The sequence below is a fragment of the Hibiscus syriacus genome, unplaced genomic scaffold (assembly GCF_006381635.1).
Source record: "Hibiscus syriacus cultivar Baekdansim isolate YM2019G1 unplaced genomic scaffold, ASM638163v2 tig00110678_pilon, whole genome shotgun sequence".
Classification (NCBI taxonomy): Eukaryota; Viridiplantae; Streptophyta; class Magnoliopsida; order Malvales; family Malvaceae; genus Hibiscus; species Hibiscus syriacus.
This window is the reverse complement of record NW_024062822.1, coordinates 2,487,292-2,508,975: the sequence shown is the minus strand read 5'-3', so window position 1 is coordinate 2,508,975 and position 21,684 is coordinate 2,487,292.

The following is a 21,684-nucleotide window of genomic DNA, read 5'->3' as shown; positions in this document are numbered from 1 at the left end:
AATGTAAATTAAAATGTCTCTCTCTAATTAATCTACCACTTGTCACGTCCTTGGAGATTCCAACTCGAAAATGTGCGATTGTCACACATTTGGATCTCCGAAACGTGTGGCCTTAGACACACCTTGACGATACTTCGTAGGTTATGCACCTAAGTAAGCTTTACTATTGAGTCAATCGTTCGAATGAAATAACCAAGAAGGGGGTGAATTGACAAATAAAATTTTGGTGGCAGCTTGGCAGAAAATAAAAATATTTGCACAGTGATTTAAAGTGGTTCGACTTTCTCAACCAAAGTCTACGTCCACTACCTTAGCTATCCACACTAAGGATTTTTCCACAAATTCACTAATTTGTCTTTCTTTTGAGGATAAAGAGTAACCTTATAACTCCCCCAAGAATTATACCCCAAATTCTTGAGACACTCTCTCTCAAAGAGAAAATTACAAATTTCGCAAACTTAGAAGAAAAACCTCACAAGGTAAGATTGTTTGCACAATTCTAGAACAAAGAAAGAACACTAAAAAATGAATACGATTGAGCACAAATTGTGTTCTTGAAAGCAAAATGAATATTGAATGGATGTTGGCTTGAATTGCTCAAACTTGATGTTTAAAGCTTTCTCTTTTGTTTCTCTAGCTTCTCTTAATCGCCAAGGGCTTCAAGACTTGTTTAAATACACATCTGATCAATTCTAGACGTTGGGGATGATCATGGAGTCAATAGAGCCGTTGTAGTGTGAAATCCATTTGAAAAGTTTGCTGGGAGCGTATGGGTATCGATATTCCTTCATAGGGGAATCGATACTACATGTATAAAATTTAAATATTTCGACTGTTGTAAATTCAATGGTATCGATACCTCTCATGGGATCAATACCCATTTTGCATTCAATGTTTGTCTTGGAGTCAAAATCAAAGAAGTAGTATCGATACCCATAATCATGGTATCAGTACTACTATATATAAGGGTATTGATACCTTATAGGTTATCGATACCTCTTTTGCATTCGATGTTTAGGGGGTATCGATACTGTTTAAGGAGGTATCGATACTACCCTATTTAAAACTCAATTTTGACTTGATTATGGTTCGAAATACTTTGTAAAAATTGTTTCAAAAATATTTTAAGAGTGAAACACAATTTTTCATTTAAGTAAGAAGTAAAATTGACATTTGAAGGCTTGGAGTAATATTTATAATATTTGAATAACTAAATTAAATATTATATTTGAAAACGAATATAAAATCTTAAAATTCATTAACACTTTATTTGTTATATCGAAACATCAAAATGTTTTCAACAATCTCCCCTTTTTTATATAACAAAACATTTTAGAAATTTTAAGATTTTCTTTTGAAAAATCACTGAAAATTATTATTACTCCCCTTACTATATCCCCCTTACTATATCCTCCTTACTATATTCTCCCCTTTTTTGTTAAATAAAAAAAAGACTTTATAAATTTTAAATAAAATAACCAAATTAATGTATAGTTTAAGGTGCTAAGATCAAGCCAAGAGAAATATTAGCCATTTGTTCACATAATCAATATTCATAAACAATATGCATTGGGATTGGTCATATTTGTACTAAGATGCAAAAGCTAAGAAATCAACATAGATATTCACTTAAGATCAAAATACTAATCATTCAAAGTCAAACATTCAACACACAAAATATCCAAACAACCAAATATCCAAAACACATAAATCCATCAAAATGTTAAGATAATGTTTAGGTTCAAAACATAAATCAACTAAAAGAAAACTAGAAAGAGTGGTCAATCATCCATAGGAGGATCGGGAGGAGATATATGTGCTCGTATCGCACCACATCTCGTGCAAGATCATCGATCTTAGCGTTGAGAGCTTGATTTTCCCGTTGTTGCTATAGATGTTGAGTAGTGATTTGGGACTCTAGGGATACAAACCTCAAGTCAAATGTCTCCATGAATGATCGAAAATATAAAGGCATCAAACTCTCTTGCCTGATTGGCTCGTCATCGGGCTGGTTTACGGTCTTCAAGCTCTTGTGCCAGAGCCATAACAGCTCGTGATGAGCTAGTACCGGGTGTTTTCTTCATTGAGCGAACCCAATTGTCTTTGTCACCCGTCCATCCGGATTTTTGAAGAGATGTGAAGTTGATTTCGGAGTTTAGTGGGATAACTACATCTAGGTCTACCTTAAGACCGGCTTTCATAAACATATTACCAAGTAGGAAACCATAAACTAAAGTTTCTACTCATTTTGAAGGAATATTGTTTACGCTGTCTACTAGTTCCCCAAAGATAATTTGAGGGAGATTTATTTTCTGTTTATGTTGGATACAATGGATCCACCATAAGTCAAGATCTCTAAAAGTGGAGTATTTTCCTCCGGATGGTCTAAACCACCAAAAGATTATAAGATGAAAGAAACGTTCTTGGTACTCTAAAATACTCGCACTCGACTTGACTTCATAAGGAGAATGCACTAAATCTCGCTCATTATCTAACCTTTGATTATCTAATCCAAAGGCTACAACTATGTAATTCGAGTCTATATTAATGTATTGGCTCAAGAGATAGGATCAAATACTTTCAGTGGCAGTTTGGACTCGTTTTGTATGCAAATGGAATTGGAGTAGAAAATGCGTACAAGTTATTGATAGACAACGGGTTTAACTTTAAATAAGTTATCAAACTTCCACGCTTTAAGGGTAGGGAGATATTTGAATTCTATTTATACCATAGCCTTAATAGATGGGATACGCTTTTCCCTAATGTTGTATGACTAAAAATGGTTAACATACCTTTCGTAGATACCCCTACGATTTGGTTCGTTAAAGCCTGAATTGAGAATAGTCATTTCGGGTTCATTTGGGATTGGATTTGGAGGTGAAATATGATGTGGTTTTGTGGTTGGTTTGATCGACTAGATGAAGACCTAACTCTTTTAGGCATGGTTTAAATTGGAATAGGATTGGGATATTGGGATACCTGCAATTAAACAACATATGTATGCAACACAATTAATCCCAAAACTCAATATAAGTCCTCAATATTCAAGGTTCTTTAACACTAGTGTCTAATGGGAAAATTTGAAAACTATTTCGAAAACTAAGTTTGAAAATTTTTATATGTATAGTTTTCATTAAAACAATATAATTAAATCAAAAACACTAATTAAAATAAAAACATTTTTTTATTTTGAAATTTATGAAAATTTTCTGAAAAAATGTGTTTTTGATAAAATTAGTTGTAGATTCTAGTGAAGAACTATAATCTACAAAATGTCTGATCAGTAATTTGAACTAGAACTAACTAGAACTAGTCCTATGTTCAAAAATCAATAAAACAATGGTTTAGAAAAATTACCTTGAAAAATTCGAGATTGTGATGGAATGTGGTGTTGTTTGCACGATTTTGATGATACTAGCATGATTATAAGTTGAAGAATGATTGAATTCCGATTAGAAATAATTGGAATAGAGCAATGTTATGATTTGAGTAAGAAGAAGGGAGGAACGACGGAGTGTTTGAGTTTTTAGGGGTTTTGCGAAAATCTGATATTTTAGGGATTTTAAAGCCTAAACCTGACAGGGGGTATCAGTACTCCTCGAGGGGTATCGATACACATTCAAGGAGTATCGGTACTGTTAAGAACAATATTGATACTATACTAGTAGTATCGATACCTAGCAAGAGTAGTATCGGTACTGGGTGACCACTATAGATACCAAGTGCACAAAATGGTCAAAATATGCATTTAAAGACTTTGCATACAAAATTAATCATCTCTAGTGGTATTGGCAACTCATATCATGAAAATTAATTATGTTCAATCAATCAATTTTACACTTAAGCCTAATTTGAACATACTATTAATTTTACTAAGGATCACAAACTCCCCCTAACTATTAGCATAGAATATATTCAAAAATGTCATTTTAACATGCATTTTTCCTTGATCATTAAAAGTGCTAAAATTATTTTAAACACTAAATCAAGGTAGGTTTGTAAGACCTAATTCTCTCCTAAGTGTCCAAAATCTTTCTTTGTCTAAAGGTTTTGTAAAAATGTCTTCTAATTGGTGCAAACTATCTACAAATTCTAGAACTACATCTCCCTTTGTAACATGATCTCTAATGAAATGATGTCTAATTTCAATGTGTTTAGTTCTAGAGTGTTGGATGGGATTTTTAGTGAGACAAATAGCACTAGTATTGTCACACTTGATAGGTATGGAACCAACTTCAATTCCATAGTCTAAAAGTTGTTGTTTCATCCATAAAACTTGTGCGCAACAACTATCGGCTGAAATGTATTCCGCTTCAGTGGTAGATAATGCAACACTATTTTGCTTCTTTGAAAACCAAGAAATTAGCATATTTCCTAGGAATTGACAAGTACTAGAGGTGCTCTTCCTATCTATTTTGCATCCTCCATAATTCGCATCCGAGAAGGCATACAAGCTAAAACTAGAGTCTCTTGAATACCAAATTCTTAAACTAGGAGTGTCCTTAAGGTATCTAAAGATTCTCTTAATGGCTTGTAGATGTGATTCCTTAAGGCATGATTGAAATCTAACACATAAGCAAACACTAAACATAATTTCCGGTCTACTTATGGTTAGATAAAGAAAAGAGCCAATCATAGACCTATAAAGTTTAACATCTACACCTTTACCTTCTTCATCTTTGTCAAGCTTTGTAGATGAGCTCATAGGAGTGGATTGGGGTTTGATATTTTTCAATCCAAACTTCTTGAGCATATCGTTGACGTACTTTGCTTGATTGATGAAGATGACATCTTTCATTTCCTTGATTTGGAGCCCCAAGAAAAATGAAAGCTCCCCCATCATGCTCATCTCAAATTCACCTTGCATTAGCTTAGAAAATTCTTGGTAAAGAGTATCACTAATAGAACCAAATATTATATCATCAACATAAATTTGAACTACTAATAAATCTTTACCTTTTCGTTTTAAAAACAATGTAGTGTCAACCTTCTTTTTTGAAAAACCTTTTTCAATTAAAAAATTTGACAATCTTTCATACCAAGCTCTAGGAGCTTGTTTTAAACCATATAGTGCTTTTGTCAATTTAAAAACATGATTTGGAAATTTTGAATCTTCAAAACCAGGAGGTTGTTCCACATACACTTCTTCTTTTATAAAACCATTTAAAAATTCACTTTTAACATCCATTTGATATAATTTAAATTCATTTAAACATGAAAATGCCAACAACATTCTAATAGTTTCCACCCTAGCTACGGGAGCATATGTTTCATCAAAATCTATTCCTTCTTCTTGAGTATAGCCTTGAGCAACAAGTCTAGCCCTATTCTTCACTATGTTACCACTTTCATCAAGCTTATTCCTAAACACCCATTTAGTACCTACAGTAGATTTATTACTTGGCCTTTCAACTAATGTCCATACTTTACTTCTCTCAAATTGATTTAACTCTTCTTGCATAGCCATAATCCAATTTTCATCATGTAATGCTTCTTTAATATTATTAGGCTCTATGCATGGGATAAATGAAACATAATTACAAATATTTTTTAAGAGAAGATCGAGTAGTTACCCCTTTGGATGGATCACCTAAAATCTCATCATCCTTGACATAGTTGTACTCTATTGGGTATGAGATTTCCCTTTCTTCAATGGTTAGATTCTTGAAGGCATCTTGAGTTTCCTCATCCTTCATTTCTTCCTTTGATGATGGTTCTTCCATGTCATTTGCATTTATAATACCTACGTCATCATCAACACAAGAATCATTCCTCGGAAGGGGATTATCATCGAAAACAACATGGATAGACTCTTCTACCACTAAAGTTCTTTTATTAAATAATAGATAAGCTTTAGAATTTAATGAATAACCTAGAAAAATTCCTTCATTACTTTTAGCATCAAATTTGCCAAGATTATATTTACCGCTGTTTAAAACAAAACATTTACATCCAAAAGGGTGAAATAACTAATGTTAGGCTTTTTATTTTTGAAAATTTCATATAGAATTTTCTTCAAAATAGGCCTAATCATTACTCAGTTAATTACATAACAAGAAGTATTTGTGGTTTTCGCCCAAATTATTTTTGGCAAATTGTTTTCACAAAACATGGTTCTAGCCATTTCCTCTAAAGTTCTGTTTTTCTCTCAACAACTCCATTTTGTTGAGGGGTTCTAGATGCTGAAAAATTTATGACTAATACCATTCGAGTTACAAAAATTAGTAAATCCAAGATTTTCAAACTCAGTTCCATGATCACTCCTAACACTTGAAATGGAGTAACATTTTTCATTTTGGATTACTTTTGAAAAAGTGATAAAATTTTCTAAAGCTTCATCTTTAGTACTTAAGAATAGAACCCAATTATACCTAGAATAGTCATATACCAATACAAAACCATATTGTTTTCCTACCAAGCTAGTAGTTCTAATTGGCCCAAAAAGATCTATGTGGATCAATTGTAATACTCTACTAGTTGATACATCATTAATATATTTAAAGGAAGTTTTTTTATGTTGCATCACATATTTTATCTTTATCAAATTTTAGCTTTGACAAACTTCTTACTAAATTGCCTTGAATAAGTCTTTGTAAAACACTCATGCTTGTATGTTCTAGTCTCCTATGCCATAACCAACTATCATGTTCATCCTTGGCAACTAGGCAAAAATTAGTCATACTAATTGAATCTAAATGCACCATGTAAATGTTTCATATTCTATGACCAATAAGCATAATCCTATTAGATGCAATGTCAACAACTTTACAATCATTTGATTCAAACAAGACATTGTATCCTTTATCACACAATTGACTAATACTTAATAGATTATGCTTTAACCCATTTACATATAAAACATTTTCTATTTGTATGGAAGAGGTATTACCTATAGCACCTATACCTTCTATGTAACCTTTTGAATTGTGATTACCACTCCTCTATTTTTGTCATTAAGCTCAGTAAACCGACTCTTGTATCCGGTCATATGTCTTGAGCATCCACTATCAAGGTACCATGGGTTTGAGCTTGAATTTCGTGCCTTGAAGCAATGCTCCTTTTCCTACAAACATAGATTAATTTTTTATTTTTGGTACCCAAATTCTTTTGGGTTCATATTCATTAGTCCCTAAGAGCCTAGTCCCCTTTGGTATCCATTTATTTAGGATATCCTTATGTTTAGTAGTATTGTGTCCTTTAGGAGCCCATATACTCCTAATGATTTTACCATTAGAGGTTCTTTGGGGACCTCTATGATTGTAAGGTTTAAAATTCTTTCTAATATAGTTAGATTTTGAATTTTCTCCTTTTTCAAAACGTTTTGATCCAACTCTATCGAAATAAGCTTTAAGATCATCAATTTTCTTTTGATGATCTTCATTAACTCTTGAAAGTAAGTTTTGTAAATCAAATTTTTTTTTCAAAATCTTTTATTTTGACTTGAAATTCTTTAACCTTACTTTCGAGTTCGCCATTGGTCTTGGATATGAGATCTTTTTCATTTTTCAATTTTGAAAAGTCTTTTTTATATTTTGTAAATAACTTCTCATAATCCGAAGCCAATTCATTATATTCCTCTAATAACTCATCAAATGAATAATCTTCTAAATTAGATGAGTTAGAGGTTACCTGAGAATCCTCCTCAGTGGCCATCAAGCATAAGTTAACTATTTCTTGTTCTTCTTCATCGGATGTTTCATCATCCCTCCAAGTAGCTATGTGTGCTTTGTGCTTCTTCTTTGAAATACCATTCTTCTTCAATTGTGGGCAATCATATTTCATATGCCCAGACTTTTTGCATTCATATCATATGATTGGGTCTTTCACCTTTGACTCATTTTTGAAGCCTTCATTTTGTTTGAATTTTCTTCCTCTATTGGGGCTTCATTAATTTTCTGAACTGTTTGGCAAATAATGTCATTTCTTCACCCTCGTCATCATCAGAGTCACTCTCATCTTGTGTGGATTTGAGAGCAACGCCAATGTTCTTGTTGAGTTAATTGATCGACGGAATCGGCCAAGAGGGGGGTGAATTGGCAATTAAAAATTTCGTGGAAGCTTTTGCAGAAAAATTGAAAGTAATTGCACAGCGATTTACAGTGGTTCGACTTTCTCAAACAAAGTCTACGTCCACTACCTTAGCTATCCACACTAAGGATTTTCCAACAAATTCACTAATTTGTTCTTTCTTTTGAGGCCAAAGAGATAACCTTACAAAATCCCTCAAGAGTATACCCCAACTCTTGAGAACACTCTTTTTCCCAAAGAGAAGATTACAAATTTGCAAACTTACAAGAAAACCTCACAAGGTAAGATGTTTGCACAATTCTAGAACAAGAAAAGAACACTCAAATATAATTACAAATGAGCACAAATGATGTTCTTGAAAGCAAAATGAATATTGAAAGGAAAATTGGCTTGATTTGCACAAACTTGGTGTTTGATGCTTTCTCTCTTGTTTCTCTATGATTTCTTGTTGATCAAGGGCTTTAGAATTTGTTTAAATACACCTTGAATCTCTTCTGAACGTTGGGGATAATTAATTAAGATAATATAGTCGTTTAAGTGTGAAAACATTTAATAAAAATGCTTGGAGCATGGGGGGAATCGGTTCCCCCTCATAGGGAATCGGTTCCCTAAGTGTAAAATTCAAATATTTCGACCGTTGAACAGGGGGGAATCGGTACCCCCTATGGGGGAATCGGTTCCCTCCGAGCATTCTAGAAATCTCGGAGTCAAACCATTCAGGGGGAATCGGTACCCCCTTGGGGGGGGAATCGGTTCCCTCTGAGCAATCTGGAATTTTTGGCTTTGAAATGGTTCGAAATACTTTGAAAGATTATTTTGAAATTGTTTTAAGATTAAAACTTAATTTTACACTTAAGTAAGGATTAAAAATGATTTTTGAAATATTTTGAGTAATGTTTTGATATTCGAATAATTATATCGAATATACTTAGAAAATCATTTTGGAAAATCTTAAAATTCATTTAACTTAATTTGTTATATCGAAATATCAAAATGTTTTCAACAATCTCCCCCTTTTTGATATAACAAAACATTTTAGTAATTTTAAGATTTTGAAATCAAGTTTTGAAATTACTCCCCCTTACTTTAACACTTCTCCCATTTATCATTTTAAAAAACACACTTAAAACACACTTCTCCCCCTTTTTGTTAAATCAAAAAAGATTCAAATAAATATGAAAAATATTAAGCCAATTAAGCTGCTAAGATCACAATCAAGAGAACCGTTAGCCATTAGTTCCGTAATCAATATTCATAAATAATGTGATATGGCAAAATTGGTCATATTGCTAATAATGATGTAAATGATGCAATAATAAATAAATCACACCAAACATATAAGTTTAAACCATCCAAACAAATTCACAATACTCAAATTCAAACATCCCAAAATATTCAAAATGTTAAAATAATAAGTTTGGAAAACAAATTAAAACATAGAATCAAACATCCGTAGAAGGATCAGGATGAGGAAAATGAGCTCGCATAGCGGCCATTTCGTTAGTGAGGTCATTAATACGTGCATTGGTTGCTTCATTATTTGCACGCATTTCCTGAAGAATTTCTAATTGTTGAGCTCCCATTGTGGATAAATGGGACTCTATAGAAATAAAGCGCGAATCCATGGTCGCATATCGGTAATCAAATGTCTCCATAAAAGATTGAAAATATGGAGGCATTTGAGTCGATTGTTGTGCTTGCTCTTCGGGCTGCTCCTCGGCCTGCTCAGGTTCAGCTTCAGCTTCATCGATGTCTCGCATTAGTTGCTCAAGCTCGAGATCTTCGTCAGCTTCGGGTGGAGCTCGTGAAGAACTAGCTCCCGGAGTAATTGCAGAAGATCGAACCCATTCCCCGGTTTCCTTATCCTTAATCCATCCCGCTCTCGTTAAGGAAAGAAGGTTAATTTGTTTCTTAAGAGGAAAAGCGGCATCTAGACCAACTCGAAGCTCGGCTTTAGAAAAGAGATTACTAAGGATACAACCGTAAACTAGTGAAGAACAGAGTTTCTTATTTGGCACTAGGTTAATGGTTTCAACGATCTCAGCAAAGATAATCTCGGAAAGGTTTATTTTTATGTTGTGTTCAAAACAATGCAACCACCAAAGGTCTAAAGCTCTAAGAGTAGAATAACGACCCCCGGATGGTCGAAACCACCAAGTGATCATGAGATGAAGAAAACGCTCATGAAGATCTAGAACACTTGCACTATCATTCCGTTTATATCGTGAGCCTAAAACTTGTTTTTCGTTTAATAAACCTTCATTATCCAAGCCTAAGGCATTGGATATGTAATCCGGATCAAGATGGAAATATTGACCTAGGAGGTAGGAACGTACTCCTATGGTTTTGGTTTTGTCACGATTTTTGATACAAACGACATTACAATAGAAGATACGAACAAGTTGATGATAGACAACGAGTTCAAGTTCGAAAAGTTTATCAAATTTCCATTCGTGCAAGATAGGGAGATATTTAAAGTTAATATCAACCATAGTTTGAAGAGATAGGATACGTTCTTCCCTAATCTTATACGAGTCAAAATATTGGTAAAACCAATAACGATAATCTTTAGGACCCGGTTGATTGAAACAAGAATTTTGGATAGTCAAGTTAGGATCAAGATTTGGAATAGGATTTTGAGGAATAGGAGGAGGATTTGGTTGACGACTAGAACGACTAGATGAAGACCTAGCACGTTTAGGATTGGACATGGTTTAGGAAATCGGAATAGAATTGATAACTTGCAATTTTAAAAACAAATGTATGCAATTCAATTAATCCCAAAACTCAATTGAATCCTCAATATTTCAAGGTTCTCTAAATCAATCCTAATGGGCAAAGTTTTTGAAAAACTTTTGAAAAATATGGTTTTGAGAAACAATATATGTATAGTTTTCATAACAACAACATAATTTAATCAAAACACAATAATTTGAAAATTAACATTTTTTTTATTTCGAAAATTTAAAAAAAATTTGGAAAATTCTTGTGTTTTTGATGAAATTAGTTGTAACATCTAGTTTGTAATCACTAAACAATCAATGCCCGATCACTATTTTAACGTAGAACTAATTAAAACTAATCCTATGTTCAAAATCAATGTAATAGAGAGTTTAGAAAAAATTACCTTGAAAGATGAAGATTGAGGGGATTTTGATGTTGTTTGCACGATTTTAATGATTCCAACAGGTTTAGAAGATGATATTTGAAGCAAATTCCGATTAATATCGTTGATTTGAGGCAAAAATGGAGATTTGAGAGATTTAGAGGTGAAGAACGGCGGAAGAAGAAGAAAAAGAGGGTTTTGGGGTTTTTGGGGGTGTTCTGCCCGATTTAACAGAACCCCAGGGGGGTATCGATTCCCCTGTGGGGGGAATCGGTTCCCCTTCAAAGGGGGAATCGGTTCCCTCATGGGGGGATCGATTCCCTCTGCACCAAAATGCTAAAATCTGACTTTTAAGCACATAAAATGCTAAATTAATCTTTTCTAGTGGTATAGGCAACTCATATATTGAAAAATAATTATGTTCAAACAATTAAATTAATCTTTAAACATTATTTGAACATAAAATTAATTTTCACTAAGAATCATAAACTCCCCCTAACTAATAGCAAGAATGCAATCAAAAATTATTATTATAAGCATTTTTCAGTATTTATTAAAAGTGCTAAATTATTTTAACCACTAAGTGAAGATAGGTTAGTTAAACCTAATTCTCTTCTAAGTGTCCAAAACCTTTCCTTGTCTAAGGGTTTTGTAAAGATATCCGCTAATTGATGCAAAGTATCAACATATTCTAGAACTACATCTTCCTTAGTGACATGGTCTCTAATGAAGTGATGTCTTATTTCAATGTGCTTAGTTCTAGAGTGTTGGATGGGATTTTTAGTGAGACAAATAGCACTAGTATTGTCACACTTGATAGGAATGGTACCTACTTCAATTCCATAATCAAAAAGTTGTTGTTTCATCCATAAAACTTGTGCACAACAACTACCGGCTGAAATGTATTCCGCTTCAGTGGTAGATAATGCCACACAATTTTGTTTCTTTGAAAACCAAGAAATCAACATATTTCCAAGGAATTGGCAAGTACCGGAGGTGCTTTTCCTATCTAATTTGCATCCTCCATAATCCGCATCAGAAAAGGCATGCAAGCTAAAGCTAGAGTCTCTAGGATACCAAAGTCCTAAACTAGGAGTGTCCTTAAGGTATCTAAAGATTCTCTTAACAGCTAGTAAATGTGATTCTTTAGGACATGATTGAAGCCTAGCATACAAGCAAACACTAAACATAATATCCGGTCTACTTGCGGTTAGATAAAACAAAGAGCCAATCATTGACCTATATAATTTAACATCTACACATTTACCTCCTTCATCTAAGTCAAGCTTTGTTGAAGAGCTCATTGGAGTGTTATGAGGTTTCCCATTTTTCAGTCCAAACTTCTTGAGCATATCTTTGACGTACTTAGCTTGATTAATGAAGATGCCATCTTTTCTTTGCTTGATTTGGAGTCCCAAGAAAAATGAGAGCTTCCCCATCATGCTCATCTCAAACTCACTTTGCATTAGCTTAGAAAATTCTTGGCAAAGAACATCATTAGTAGAACCAAATATTATATCATCAACGTAAATTTGAACTACTAATAAATCTTTACCTTTCTCTTTAAAAACAATGTAGTGTCAACCTTTCCTTTTAAAAAACCTTTTTCAATTAAAAAATTTGACAATCTTTCATACCAAGCTCTAGGAGCTTGTTTTAAACCATAAAGAGCTTTTGTCAATTTTAAAACATGATCCGAAAAATTTGAATCTTCAAAACCTAGAGGTTGTTCCACGTACACTTCTTCTTTTATAAAACCATTTAAAAATGCACTTTTAACATCCATTTGATATAATTTAAATTCATTGAAACATGCAAATTCTAATAACATTCTAATTGCTTCCATCCTAGCTACGGGAGCGTATGTTTCATCATAGTCTATGCCCTCTTCTTGAGTATAGCCTTGAGCAACAAGTCTAGCCTTGTTCCTCACTATATTACCACTTTCATCAAGTTTATTTCTAAAAACCCATCTAGTACCTACAGTAGATTTATTACTAGGCCTTTCAACTAATGTCCATACTTTACTTCTCTCAAATTGATTTAATTCTTCTTGCATAGCCATAATCCAATGTTCATCTTTTAATGCTTATTTGATGTTCTTAGGCTCTATGCATGAAATAAATGCAACATAATTACAGATATTTCTAAGAAAAGATCGAGTAGTTACCCCTTTTGATGGATCACCTATAATTTCACCATCCTTGACATAGTTGTACTCTCTTGGAAAAGATACTTCCCTTTCTTCACTGGTTGGATTCTCGAGGGGATCATGAGTTTCCTCATCTTTTGTTTCTTCCTTTGATGATGATTCTCCAACGTCATGTCTAACGTCATTTGCTTGTACAATACCTACATCATCATTAACAGAAGAATCCTTCCTCGGAAGGGGATTATCATCGAAAACAACATGTATAGACTCTTCTACAACTAAAGTTCTTTTATTAAATACACGATAAGCTTTAGAATTTAAGGAATAACCCAGAAAAATTCCTTCATCACTTTTAGCATCAAATTTGCCAAGGTTTTCTTTACCGTTGTTTAAAACAAAACATTTACATCCAAAAGGATGAAAATAGCTAATGTTAGGCTTTTTATTTTTGAGAATTTGATATGGAGTTTTCTTTAAAATTGGCCTAATCATTACTCGATTTACAACATAACAAGCGGTATTTGTGGCTTCCGCCCAAAAATATTTTGGCAAATTATTTTCACAAAGCATGGTTCTAGCCATTTCTTCTAAAGTTCGATTTTTCCTCTCAACAACTCTATTTTGTTGAGGGGTTCTAGGTGCTGAAAAATTATGGCTAATACCATTAGAATTAAAAACTCAATAAATCCAAGATTTTCAAATTCAGTTCCATAATCACTTCTAACACTAGTGATAGAGTAACCTTTTTCATTTTGGATTATTTTTGAAAATGTGATGAAATTTTCTAATGCTTCATCTTTAGTACTTAAGAATAGAACCCAAGTGTATCTAGAATAGTCATCTACCAAGACAAATGCATATTGTTTTCCTCCCAAGCTAGTAGTTCTAGTTGGCCCAAAAAGATCTAAATGGATCAATTGTAATACTCTACTAGTTGATACATCATTAATAGATTTAAAAGAAACTCGTTTTTGTTTTCCTTTAGCACAAGCATCACAGATTTTATCATTATCAAATTTAAGCTTAGGCAACCCTCTTACTAAGTCTCCTTGAATTAACCATTGCAAAACACTCATACTAGCATGACCTAGTCTCCTATGCCATAACCAACTATCATGCTCATCCTTAGCAACTAGGCATAAATTAGTCATATCAATAGAATCTAAATGCACCATGTAAATGTTTCCTATTCTATGACCAACAAGCATAATCCGATTAGATGCAATGTCAATGACTTTACAATCATTAATTTCAAATAAGACATTGAATCCTTTATCGCATAATTGACTAATACTCAATAGATTATGCTTTAAACCATTCACATATAAAACATTCTTAATTTGTATGGAAGAGGTATTACCTATTGTACCAATACCTTCAATGTGACCTTTTGAATTGTTTCCAAAAGTCACTTTTCCTCCATTTTTGGCGTTAAGCTCAATGAACCGGCTTTTGTCTCCGGTCATATGTCTTGAGCATCCACTATCAAGGTACCATGAATTTGAATTTGTTTCCCGTGCCTTGTAGCAATGCTCCTTTCCCTACAAACATAGATTAATTTTTGATTTTTGGTACCCAAATTCTTTTGGGTCCATATTCATTAGTTTCCAAAATTCTAGTCCCCTTAGGTATCCATTTGTGTAGGATATTTTTATCTTTAGTAGTAATGAGTTCTTTAGGAACCCACATACTTCTAATGATTTTTTCATTAGAGGTTCTTTGGGGACCTCTATAATTGTAGTTTCTAAAACTTTTTCTAACAAAGTTGGATTTTGAATTTCCACCTTTTTCAAAATATTTTGTTCCAACTTTATCAAAAGAAGTTTTAAGATCATCAATTTTCTTTTGATGATCATCATTGATCTTTGAAAGTAAATTTTGCAAATCTAAATTTTTCTTTTCAAACTCTTCTAGTTTGATTTGCAAATCTTTGATTTTACTTTCAAGATCGTTGTTGGTTTTGGATATGAGTTTGTTTTCATTTTTCAATTTTGAAACATCATTTTTATATTTTAAAAACAATTTCTCATAATCCGAAGCCAACCCATTGTACTCCTCAAATAACTCATCATAAGATAAATCATCAAAATCGGATGAGTTAGAGGTTACCTTAGAATCTTCCCCGAATGCCATCAAGCACAAGTTTGCTACTTCTTGTTCCTCTTCATCGGAACTTTCTTCATCGCTCCATGTAGCCACATGAGCCTTGTGCTTATTCTTTGATTGACTCTTTTTCTTCAATTGTGGGCAATCATATTTGACATGCCCCGGCTTTTTGCATTCATAGCAAATGATTGGGTCCTTCTCTTTTGGTTCATTTTTGAGACCTTCGTTTCGTTTGAATTTTCTTCCTTGATAAGGTCTCATCATTTTTCTGAACCGTTTGGCAAACAATGCCATTTCCTCGTCATCATCATCATTATTAGAATCACTCTCATCTTTTGTGGATTTGAGAGCAACTCCAATATTTTTCTTCTTCTCTTTTTCCTTTGGTGTCTCTTCAACTTTATCAAGGTCCACCTCATCTTCAAGCATCATCTCATGAGTGAGGAGTGAACCGATAAGTTCTTCAAGAGTTAAGGACGATAGGTCCTTAGACTCGATGATTGCCGTCTTCTTTGATTGCCATGATTTTGGGAGGGAGTAGACTAACTTCCTCACAAGCTTTTCATTTGAGATGATCTCTCCATATGATTTGAGACCATTGACAATCGTTGAAAATCTATCCGTCATAGCTTTGATGTCTTCATTTGGTTTCATCCTGAAATTTTCATAGCTATGCTTTAGAATACTAATTTTTGATTTCTTTACCTCATATGTACCTTCATGTGTGACTTGAAGCTTGTCCCATATTTCTTTGGCGGTTGTACACGATGAAACTCTTCCGTATTCATCTGGTCCAAGAGCACAAAAAATAATATGGATGGCTTTGGAGTTGAGCTGGAACATTCTTGTCTCTCATTCACTCCACAACCTTGGATGAGTGAGAGGTTTGATGTATCCTTATTCTACAGCATTCCATGCTCCCATGTCACTTGCTTGAATGAAGTACATCATGCTATTCTTCCAATAGGCATAGTTAGCTCCATTGAAGAAAGGAGGCTTGTTGACGGGCATCGAATCGAGACCGGAGTCGAAGTTTGAAGCGGAGGCCATTGATGACTTTAATAATCGATATAACTCTTCCCGAATCGACTCAAGAGGCGATTAAACCTTCAAATGAGTTAGGCTCTGATGCCAATTGTTGAGTTAATCGATCGACGGAATCGGCCAAGAGGGGGGTGAATTGGCAATTAAAAATTTCGTGGAAGCTTTTGCAGAAAAATTAAAAGTAATTGCACAGCGATTTACAGTGGTTCGACTTTCTCAAACAAAGTGTACGTCCACTACCTTAGCTATCCACACTAAGGATTTTCCAACAAATTCACTAATTTGTTCTTTTCTTTTGAGGCCAAAGAGATAACCTTACAAAATCCCTCAAGAGTATACCCCAACTCTTGAGAACACTCTTTTTCCCAAAGAGAAGATTACAAATTTGCAAACTTACAAGAAAACCTCACAAGGTAAGATGTTTGCACAATTCTAGAACAAGAAAAGAACACTCAAATATAATTACAAATGAGCACAAATGGTGTTCTTGAAAGCAAAATGAATATTGAAAGGAAAATTGGCTTGATTTGCACAAACTTGGTGTTTGATGCTTTCTCTCTTGTTTCTCTATGATTTCTTGTTGATCAAGGGCTTCAGAATTTGTTTAAATACACCTTGAATCTCTTCTGAATGTTGGGGATAATTAATTAAGATAATATAGTCGTTTAAGTGTGAAAACATTTAATAAAAATGCTTGGAGCATGGGGGGAATCGGTTCCCCCTCATAGGGAATCAGTTCCCTAAGTGTAAAATTCAAATATTTCGACCGTTGAACAGGGGGAATCGGTACCCCCTATGGGGGAATCGGTTCCCTCCGAGCATTCTAGAAATCTCGGAGCCAAACCATTCAGGGGGAATCGGTACCCCCTTGGGGGGGAATCGGTTCCCTCTGAGCAATCTGGAATTTTTGGCTTTGAAATGGTTCGAAATACTTTGAAAGATTATTTTGAAATTGTTTTAAGATTAAAACTTAATTTTACACTTAAGTAAGGATTAAAAATGATTTTTGAAATATTTTGAGTAATGTTTTGATATTCGAATAATTATATCGAATATACTTAGAAAATCATTTTGGAAAATCTTAAAATTCATTTAACTTAATTTGTTATATCGAAATATCAAAATGTTTTCAACAGTTCTTTTTCTTCTCTATCTCATTCTTCTTTGTGTCGTTCTTCTTCTCGTGATCTACCTCATCTTGAATCGTCATTTCATGAGTGAGGAGAGAACCAATGAGCTCATTGAGAGTTAAAGACTTTAGGTCTTTAGCTTCGATAATTACAATCTTCTTTGATTGCCAAGCTTTTAGAAGAGAATAAATCTTCCTCACAAGTTTCTCATTAGGGATTATTTCTCCGAATGCCTTGAGACCATTGACAATTACTGAGAATCTATCCATCATAGCTTTGATATCTTTATTTGGTCTCATTCTGAAATTTTCATAGCTATGAGTAAGAAGACTAATTTTGGTTTCTTTTGCCTCGTCAATTCCTTCATGTGTGACTTGAAATTTGTCCCATATCTCCTTGGTGGTTGAACAAGATGAAATTCTCTTGTATTCATCTGGTCCAAGTGCACAAAATAAAATATGGATTACTTTTGAGTTGAGCTAGAATAATCTCATCGCTTCTTCACTCCACATGTCTGGTTCTGTGGATGGTCCGGAGTATCCTCTCATCATGATTTTTCATGCTACCATGTCACTAGCTTGAATGAAGAACTTCATCATATTCTTCCAATAGGCATAGTTAGCTCCATTGAAGAAATGAGGTTTGTCGGCGGGTTGAGAATCAAGAACGAAGTTGAAGTTTGATGTAGAGGCCATGGATGACTTAGATAACGATTGAACTCTTCCTGGATCTTCTCAAGAGGTGGTAAAACCTTCAAATGAGTGTAGCTTTGATACCAATTGTTGAGTCAATTGATCGAATGAAATAGCCAAGAGGGGGTGAATTGACAAATAAAATTTTGGTGGAAACTTGACAGAAAATAAAAATATTTGCACATCAATTTAGAGTGTTTCGCCTTTCTCAACCAAAGTCTACATCCACTACCTTAACTATCCACACTAAGGATTTTTCCACAAATTCACTAATTTGTCTTTCTTTTGAGGACAAAGAGTCATTACAACTCCCTCAAGAATTATACCCCAAATTCTTGAGACACTTTCTCTCAAAGAGAAAATTACAAATTTCGCAAACTTAGAAGAAAAACCTCACAAGGTAAGATTGTTTGCACAATTCTAGAACAAAGAAATAACTCTAAAAAAATGAATATAATTGAGCACAAATTGTGTTCTTGAAAGCAAAATGAATATTGAATGGATGTTGGCTTGAATTGCTCAAACTTGATGTTTAAGGCTTTCTCTTTTGTTTCTCTAGCTTCTCTTAATCACTAAGGGCTTCAAGACTTGTTTAAATACACCTCTGATCAATTCTAGACGTTGGGGATGTTCATGGAGTCAATAGAGCCGTTGTAGTGTGAAATCCATTTGAAAAGTCTGGTGGGATTGTATGGGTATCGATACTCCTTCATAGGGGTATCGATACTACCTGTATAAAATTCAAATATTTCGACCGTTGTAAATTCAATGGTATCGATACCTCTCATGGTATCGGTACCCATTTTTCATTCGATGTTTGTCTTGGAGTTAAAATCAAAGAAGTAGTATCGGTACCCATAATCATGGTATCAGTACTACTATATATAAGGGTATCGATACCTTATAGGGTATCGATACCTCTTATGCATTCGATGTTTGAGGGGTATCGATACTGTTTAAGGAGGTATCGATACTACCCTATTTAAAACTCAATTTTGACTTGATTATGGTTCGAAATACTTTGTAAAAATTGTTTCAAAAATATTTTAAGAGTGAAACACAAATTTTCATTTAAGTAAGAAGTAAAATTGACATTTGAAGACTTGGAGTAATATTTATAATATTCGAATAACTAAATTAAATATTATATTTGAAATTGAATATAAAATCTTAAAATTCATTAACACTTTATTTATTATACCGAAACATCAAAATGTTTTCAACACTTACACCACGCCTTATGAGCACACAAACTCAACAAAGGATGAAACTAAGACCTCAAGGCTTCGATGGACGCAAAAGCTTTAATACAATGTAGCCACTTGAGCCACCAAAGTTGAACACTCGTGTGGAAGTATAAACACCACGAGACTACTCTTACCCACCTAGAGATGCAATAGAAACAAAGATAACTATAACAACTGAAAGGGACAAGAGAACTTAGAGTTAATGCCTCAAAGCTTTATTATTCTCTCAAATGAGAAAGAAAGAATGAATTACAAGGTATGAGATGGTACAAATGAGGAGTTGAGACTCTTTATTTATTCTTGAGCTCCCCCACAATCAATGACTAGGATCAATTTACATCAACGCTAATATCAGTCTCATTTAATACAAAATCCCCTAATCTAAGGAAAGTCAATCCCCTCATACCTAATCACATCAATTAGTAGGAATCTTTGTTTCGATAGGTGTTCACACTGGATATGGTAAGAGTCATCCACAATTTTCTATGATTTGTTGTCTCTTGTCATATTTACCGAGCTCCTGCGAAAAATCTTCTAATATGATTATACTTTCCATATTTTGCACGGTTAATATGAATGAGCTCTTTAGCATTCTCCAAATTAGGGGTGTAAACGAGCCGAGTCGAGCTCGAATATTTCTAAGCTCGACTCGACTCGAAAAATCGAGAGCTTAAAATTTTCAAGCTCGACTCGAACTCGAAATCCTAAATTTAAGCTCGTGAGTAGCTCAAAAAAGCTCGAAATGACAAAAAATTATTAAACTTAACTCGATTGAGGCCTCAAACTCAAACTCGAACATGAACCTTAAATACATGAAAATCTTACCGTATTTAAAAAAAATCAATACATAAATATTAATATTATTAATAATTTATTTAAAAAAATAAATTCTTAATACATTATATTTTCGAGCTACTCACGAGTTTTTCGAGTCGAATATCAATTAGCTCGTTTCGGCTCGTTAAGAACTTGAGTCGAGTCCATTCGATCCGAGTATTTATCGAGCCTTGATCGAGTCGATCTCAAATAGCTCGTGATCTATCTCATCTCATTTACACCCCTACTCCAAATGATGGATAAAGTCTGGTGATCTTGACAATCCCGATAAACTATATTAAACCTCTTTGGCGGATTTTTGCGTCAATATCTCAGACCCAAATACTAGGGGCGAGAAGTTTTAAACACTTAATATTATTAAACATAATAATAATTATTATATTTATATATAAAATATAAATACAAAAGATTAATATCACACGGGACACAAAGTATCAATTTTACTTTAAATGTTTTATATTTTAAAAAATTAAATATGTTTAATTGTGTTGAAATAATATTTACATTGTTTTAAAAATAATTCGCATCGTAATAAAGATTTCTTGGCTTCGCCCATAAATGTGTGTAAATGTAATTACATATAATATAGAGCTGGAATTTTTAAGTGATCTAGGCATTCTGCTTTATATTTTAATAAAGATAATTATTTTAGATTATCACGATAGACGATAAAGATGTTAAATTGATTCATAAATTGATATACATAACAAATAAAACCATATTGATAAATATAACAATTAAATTATTAAAATTAGATGACTAAAACGAAACAAAAATGATAGATAGTTAGTAAAAATATGAAGGTGGGTCAGTCCGTTGTCATGGTCTGGGTATTTTCCTCTTTCATGATTTCGCAATAAGAAGGGCAGGCTCCAATTTATTTATTAATTTGAGTTGAGAGTCCAATTTATTAATGCAAAAGCAAACTCTGGAACTTATCCCACAATACAATACAAACATGGTATCAAGCATAATAAGCCGGCAACTTCGTCTAGATGCTTGCCTCCTATTCACTTCCCACCAGAATAGTCTCCCCCTCCACTAAGCACAAGTGGGATCGACTTCTTTCCTTTATTTTGAACGTTTTATATCCACTATCCATACCCATTTATTATTCTTGATTTTATAAAGTTCGATCCACTGTTGCCACATAGTATCGAAATTTCGACAAGCTCATGGTGGATCTGACGCGGTTGAATTTTGAACAACAAAAGGTAAATTTCCAATTGTTCATAAATACAAGTTATACTATCCGTACCCCCAATTCGTGCAATTGATGTCAACGCGTATGGGGGAAATCAATTATTCAATGCATAGTGATATATGCTTGAGTGGACACACC